Source organism: Penaeus vannamei, chromosome 38 (genome assembly GCF_042767895.1).
Source record: "Penaeus vannamei isolate JL-2024 chromosome 38, ASM4276789v1, whole genome shotgun sequence".
NCBI classification, from domain to species: Eukaryota; Metazoa; Arthropoda; class Malacostraca; order Decapoda; family Penaeidae; genus Penaeus; species Penaeus vannamei.
The window spans coordinates 22,380,361-22,387,860 of NC_091586.1; the positions used below are offsets into that span (position 1 = coordinate 22,380,361).

The following is a 7,500-nucleotide window of genomic DNA, read 5'->3' on the forward strand; positions in this document are numbered from 1 at the left end:
CCCCTCTTTTTTCCTCCAGCCTTGACCCCATTTGCCGTCCCCCTTCCTTCTCTCTTTTCGCGTATGAGTCAGTTTTTGCAGTCTTGAGTCAGGGTGAGTCACTGGTGTTCAGTCCGAAGTGAGTCATATTAAGTCTTCAGTTTCTCTTCTGATCTCATTTTGAATTATGTTATTGGCTGTTGTCTTTTATCGTCTTTTTATGTTCTAAAATAGATAGATAGGTAGATAGTTAGATGGATATAGATTTTTTTTTCCTTCTTGTTCTTGTTCTTGTTCTTCTTCTTGTAGTCTTCGGTTCTTTGAATTTCTGTTATTATTTTGTGTTGTATCTTATTGTCTTTTATGTCATATAGATAGGTAGTTAGATAGATAGATAGATATAGATTTTTTCCTTCTTCTTCTTCTTCTTCTTCTTCTTCTTCTTCTTCTTCTTCGGTTCTTTGAATTTCTGTTATGATCTTTTGATTTCTGTTGAGACACTCGTTCGAATTCTCCGGTGTTGTATAGGGGCAGTTATTAGAAATAGATTAATAATTAAGTAAAATAACCTAATTTTAGCAGAAAAGAACATGGAAATGCACCGAAATATTTCTTTTCTTTTCTTTTCTTTTCTTCTTCAAAAAATGGACAGCTATGAATGTCTGTAAGTTCCATGGCAACAAGGTCATAAAAAAAATACAACAGAAACAAAAGAAAAAAAAAAGAGAAGAACAAGAAAAAAGTTACTGTCATACTTGACGTCAGTTCGAATATGACGTCACCCTCCCCCCCCCCAAAAAAAAAAAAATAAATAATAAATAATGATAACAAAACGTCACTAGAGTAAATGTCTTCGTATTTTGGCTTCGCGTTTTTCATTCAGGAAGTTGATGTCATTCGTTCATTGATTCGACATCGTGTTTGTATTTAAATCTTTATATATATAAAAAAAAAAAAAAAAAAAAAAAAACCGTATAATTGAGATTGTGTTATTGGGGATAATTCATTATGAGACGTGATTTGTGGTTTTGTTAATGTGATGAGTCATTTTTATCCTTCCCCCCCCTTTTTTTTCTTTTCTTTCTTGTCTAGGTAGGCCTAATCCTTTTGTATTAAATGCACCCATAGGAATTTATTTTGTTTTTTATTCGTTCCCCGGATATTCTTTCTTTTTTTTCCTCTTTTCTCTTATTCATTATATGTTTTCATTTCTTTTGGGTTTTCATTACCGTATATATGTTGTTTTTTATCTTCTTTACATTACCGTATTTTTTTAATCCTTCTTTTTCCATTTTTTTTATCCTTCCTTTATCATTTCATTATCTCTTTTCCTTCATTTCCCTCTTCATTGGCTATTTCGCCATCTCTCCTTCTTTGCCTTGAGATTGTCTGTAGCGTAGCCATGACCGAGGGTTGAGGGGGGGGGGTTAGGGGGGTAGGTGGCCGGGGTCACAGTGGCGCCTTGTTGTGGGGTGGGGGAGGGGAGGGAGGGGAGAGGGATGAGGGGGGATGGGAGATTGGCATCGGTCCGTGGTCTCGACCTGGCTCTCTCGCCTCGGGGTTTAAGGGGTTTGGGGGGGAGCTTGGGAGGTTTAGAGGGGTTTGGGATCTTGGTTCGGGGTTCTGTCTTTTTGTGCCGGGGTTCGCGGTGTTGGGGTTTGGGGTTCGTGGTTTGGGGTTTTTGGGTTCGTGCTTTGGGGGTTTTGGGTTCGTTGGTTCATGGTTTGGATTTTTTTGGGTTCGTGATTTGGTGTTTAGGGTTTGTGGTTTGAGATTTTGGCTCATGGTTTGGGGTTAGGGTTCGTATTTTGGGGTTTGTGGTTTGGTCTCATGGTTTGGGGTTTAGGGTTTAGGGTTTAGGGTTCGTGATTTGGGTTTAGAGTTCATGGTTTGGGGTTTAGGGTCCGTGAATTGAGGTTCAGGGTCCTTTTTTTTGGTTCGAGGTTGTTTTTTGGTTCATGGTTCGGAGTTTGTAGATTTAGGCTCGTGGTTCTCGGTTTGGGGTTTATGGTTATAGTTTGTGGATCATCCCTCATGACTCGCGGCCTAAGGGTCACACCTCATGGTTCTTGGTTGGTAACTCATTCCTCATACCTCATGGTTCACGGCTCATCTCTCGTAGCTCATACCTCATGGCTAAAATCTAGTGTTCCACGTGTCATGAGTCTTACCACGTGACTCATGATCCAAATTTCGCGACTCACGGGTCATGAGGAGTTATGAGGAAGGGTTGGTGAGAGGTCGGGACTCATGAGGTTATGAGGAAGGGCTGGCGAGAGGATTTCAGAGGATTGGAAGTGGGTTGTATGAGGAGGTTATGAGGGAGGGGTTTGTAAGGGGTCGAGAGGGTAGGGGGTAGGGGGTAGGGGGTTAAAAAGTGGTTCACATAGCCAGGGGGTTATGAGGAAGCTCTCAGGGTTTTGGGATTGGTATGAGGTCAAGGGATTCGGGGTTCGGTATGTAGGGGTTGGGGGAATTGGAACTTTGGGATGATGTAGGGTTCAGGAAGATGATAGGAGAGGGTAGGTGGAAGGGGGGAGAATGGGAAGGGGGTGAAAGGGGAGGAGAAGGGGAACGGGGATGGAAGATGATAAGGAATGGGAGGTGAAAGGGGAGGAGAAGGGGAAGGGGGGAGAAGGGGAAGGGGGGAGAAGGGGAAGGGGGTGAAAGGGGAAGGGGAAGGAGAAGGGGAGGTGGAAAGAGGGGTGAAAGAAGAGGGGAAGCAGAGGCGCAGTGACCAAGGAGCAAGGCCCGAAAGTAATGGTCCTTAACCACACGGACGAGGTCGATGCAAGCCCTTCATTTCGGAAGATCTTGCAGCGAGATAAACACACGAGGTCCAGCCCGAACACGTGGTTGCAGGCTAGTTGCTGTTGCGTCGAGTTGCACGGGCGGTATGGGCTTGATACGTAGGATTAGGATCAGTATTTTATTTATTTTTTTTGGTTGATGGGTATATATATGTATTTTGGGGGGTGATTGTTATTTGGGGTTTTAGTTTTATTTTTTATGTTTTTATTTATTTATTTTGTATTTTTTATATTTTCATTTGTTTTTTATTTATTTATTTGTTTATTATTATTATTATTATTATTTTATATTATTATTATTTTTTTGTAACCGATAAGATATGGGTGGCCTTTCTATCAAGTCGGTATGTTAAGTATAGTTATTATACGGACGTGAAAATGAACAGAAAAAAATACAAATAAATACATATCAAACAGTCTAGACACGGATATCTGTTGGATAGATAGATAAATGCGTATCAATCAGACAGATAGACGATTTTAAACAAAATGGCGTTACGTAACCTAAATAACGAACTCGGATGGCCTGTACTGTGCGCATTCCCAAGGTCGTTTTATCGGCGCCAGGTGGATTGATAAGCTTTTGACTTTCACGTTATCTGATAATTAGTTCGAGATTGCTGTGGCAGAAATCGAATAAGTAGAACAATTTGATTGCCTATGTCTTTTTTTTTCATTGTTGCTGAAATAGTCTGTTGGTCAAATTGCCTGGCGCTGCTTTCATCGGGTTGACAAGGTTGGTTAATTATGATGAAATTCTTATTGTTTTTTTTTTTATTCTTCAAGATCATTCCCGAGGGAGTAAGACCAGCTGAGGGAGACAAGAGAAACCGATTGAGAAATCTCGCATATATTGGCAGCCATTGCGGGCGGGACCCATACGTCAGTGTCCCGGATGAGGGATGACCGAGCGGGAAATTTGAATTTTGAAATGTTTGCAGGAGACACGCACCTTCCTTTTCGCCGTTGGGTGAGGCTGGCGCGGTGGTACCTGCTTATTTGTCTTTTTCGTCTTTTTTCTTTCTTGTTCCTTTTTTATATTTTCTCGTTTTTCTTTCCCCTCTCTCTTTTCGTGTATTGGTTCTCTTCCATATTCTCTCCTCTCACTCCTCTTTCATCTCTCTGCTTTCTTCTCCTATCCTTTGCTCTCCACTCCTTTCCTCTCCTCCCCTCTCTTCTTCTCTCCTCTCATTTTCTCCCCTCAACTCCTCTCTTCCCCTCTCTTTTCCTCTCCTCTCCTCTTCTTTGCTTTGCACTCCTCTCCTCCCCTCTCCGCTCTTCTGCCACTCTCAATGTGCGTGCGTGTACATCTTTGTTTACATTCCAAAAAGCTTTCTCAATAATGTGCATCTGCTATATACTGTATGTAGGCCGACGTACAGCGAGAGAGAAGGAAGAGAAGGGGAAGAAAATAGAAGAGAAAATAAGGGAAGGGAAGATAAAGAAGAGAAGAAAAGAGAAGGGAAGTGAATAGAATAGAAGAGAAAAGAGAAGAATAGTGAAGAGAAGAGAAAGGAAGACGAGAGGAGAAGAGAAGGGAAAACAAAAGAGGAGAAGAGAAGAAAAGAGAACAGAAAAGAAGAGAAAAGAGAGAGAGAAGGACGCACGGCGGCGCACAGCAAAACCCGATTATTTTATTTCTGTTTGCCGAAGCTGTCACGCAGATCCGGAATGGTGCCGGATGTGGGAAGCAGCGTCGCATAAAACGGGGTTTTTATCACCTACTGCCGCTTCCGCCTCTCGTGATCAATTGCATATTTTCGTTTGCGTACAAATGTAGCACAGCCTGTCGCTTAGCACGGAATGTAGGGCTTATATCAGTGTTTGTCTGTGTGTGTATGTGTGAGTGAGTGAGTGAGTGAGTGTGTGTGTGTGTGTGTGTGTGTGTGTGTGTGTGTGTGTGTGTGTGTGTGTGTGTGTGTGTGTGTGAGTGTGTGTGAGTGTGTGTGTGTGTGTGTGTGTGTGTGTGTGTGTGTGTGTGTGTGTGTGTGTGTGTGTGTGTGTGTGTGTGTTTGTTTGTTTGTTTATTTATATAAGTATATACTGACACACATAAACAAACAAACACACAAGCACACATACACGCACGCACAATTATCATATCAGTTTTGACATCTTTGCATAACAAAGTGATAATTATAGCCACATACGAGTAAAACTTGAGTTATTTGCATATAATTTTTTTAAGCACAACTTTATTTTATTTGCTCTCCTTCTTCGTCTTCTCTTCCGCGTCCTTCTTCTCCTCTTCCCCCTCTTTCCCCTCCTTCTCCCGCTCTTCCCTCTCCTCCCCCTCCTCTTATCTCTCCTCCCCTCTTTCCCCCCCTTCTCCCCCTCTTCCCTCTCCTCCCCCTCCTCTTCCCTCTCCTCCCCCTCCTCCTCCCCACTTCTTCCCCCTCCTCCCTTCCTCATCTTTTCCTTCTCCTCCTCCTTTTCCCTCTCATTATCACCTTATTCTTCCTCATTATATACACTAACATCCAATCACTCGAGATCAGGGTTGCCAATCCTCACGTGTTGTTGTTTTTTTGGCGGGAATGATAAGACAGATGTAAACATGGCGATATTTTCGTCTCTATTGCTACCGTCACGTGTTTTCTCCCGTCCTGATCTGTCCTAGGATTTTGTCAAGATACGTGGGATTATTAGGGGATTTACCTATAATTTGTTTTAAAATCTTATTGATCTCCATTTTTTAAGGACGGTTGGTAACCTTGATTTAAATAAATTTTATGAAGAAAGCTGAAAGTGTTCGAAAGTTATCATCGACTGTTCGGGTTTACGTATTCTGTTGATCATTATATAAAAATATGTTGGTTGAACACGAATATAATATTTTGTGTATTATTTTTGTGTTAATTGGATTATTAAAAACGCGTTTTAGGAATATGTTAAAGATGCTACACCTTCATGAGTGGGGAGTACATTTTTTTCTTTTTTTTTACAAAGCCTGTTTTCATTATTTAAACTGACCTTATGTGTCAGATTATTTACATATACTTGTTTTATTGTTTCTCTTGCATAAACAACTTGCTTCGTATTTTTTATGTATATAACCTTTGTGGTAATCAGCTTGAAGTTATGTAATTAAGTAAATAAGTTTTTTTTCTGTTAGTTAAGACGCTGTTTCCTTACGTGTAAGTGAGCGAAATTATTATTATTGTTAGTGTTTTTTTCATATTTCTATATTTTTATTTGAATTATCTCTGTTATGGTTTGGTGTTTATTTGTTGTTTTTGGGGATGGGTGAATGTTTTGATTTTTTCTATCCTCTTCGAAATTATATTCGCCAATTTTCTTCATATTTTCGATCATTTTTCAGATTAAAAACAAACACACACAGTAAAACACTCACGCAATCACGTACTCACACACACACACACACACACACACACACACACACACACACACACACACACACACACACACACACACACACACACACACACACACACACACACACATACACACACACACACACACACACACACACACACACACACACACACACACACACACACACACACACACACACACTCACTCACTCACTCACTCACTCACTCACTCACTCACTCACTCACTCACTCACTCACTCACTCATTCATCCACCCACATTCATTCACTCATTCACCCACCCACAAACTCACACACTTTCCTCCTTTCGAAAGAAAACTCCTCATGGCGGGCAACTTTTAAAACCACGAACGGAAAAGTGAAGCGGTTTTTAGCTCAATATCTATTATATGTGTTATATCAGGGGGAGAGTGTTGTAATTTTCTGATAATATTTGTTGTTTATATCGATTTGATTTCTCTGGAGGCGTTAGGTAAGGCAGGGAAAGGGAGGGGGGGGGGTTGTAGTGGGTGAGGGGGTATGTGTATGGGAATGTTGGCGTATGTTCTTGTGTTTAAGTGTGTGGGAGGGATTTTGTGTGTTGGGTGTGTGGGTGTTTCTCGTTTTCTTTCTCTCTTTCTCTCTGTCTTTGTTTATCTTTTATTATCTGTCTCTTCTCTTGTCTTTTCTTCTCTTTATTTTACTCTTGTCTTCTCTTCTCTCTCTCCCTGCTTCCCTCCCTCTCTCTCCCTGCCTCCCTCCCTCCCTCCCCTGTCTTAAAAAAAGTTCGAATTTTTAATTGTCTTTTACTGCCTGATTCGTTTAAATCGAGGTCGATGTTATTATTACCGGTCAGTGAATGGTGATTTTGCAGTAAAGTTTTTTTGGCCGCATCACCGATTGGTCATTTGTTAATCGTATATATATATTTTTTCTTCTTTTGTAATGAGGAGAAAGGCTACACAATGTGCGCAGTCGGGAACATTAAGTCTCGGGAACAGGTGCGGTGACTCCCAAGCGCGGGGGATGACGAAAGTCTTCAGATTCAGCGATGTAATGTAATCGTTTGTTGCGATATTAAGTGATCGTTCTCCCGTCCTTTGAAAGCTTTAAAAACGGGAGAGGAGTAGGAGAGAGAAGAAAGAAAATGAAGAAAAGGGAGAGAGAAAAAAAAAAGGAAAAAGAGGATAACTAGAAAGAATTAGATGGAAGAAATAGAAAAGGGGGGGGGGAGAGAGTAAGAGATGAGAGAAAGAAGAGGAGAGAGACAGACAGTAGAAAATGGAGGTGGGAAAGATAAAGAGGTAATGAACAGAAAAGAAGAGGGAAAAAAAGAGAAGAAGAAATTTCAAATCTCTCCGAAGCAACAACACTTTCC

General features: G+C 41.0%; 1 protein-coding gene across 1 annotated transcript in view; it reads left to right on the plus strand.

Moving 5' to 3' along the window:
- Positions 1 to 7,500, plus strand: part of cdi (center divider) — a 277,530-nt gene that overhangs the window by 243,295 nt on the left and 26,735 nt on the right. The gene's annotated exons all lie outside the window — the stretch shown is intronic.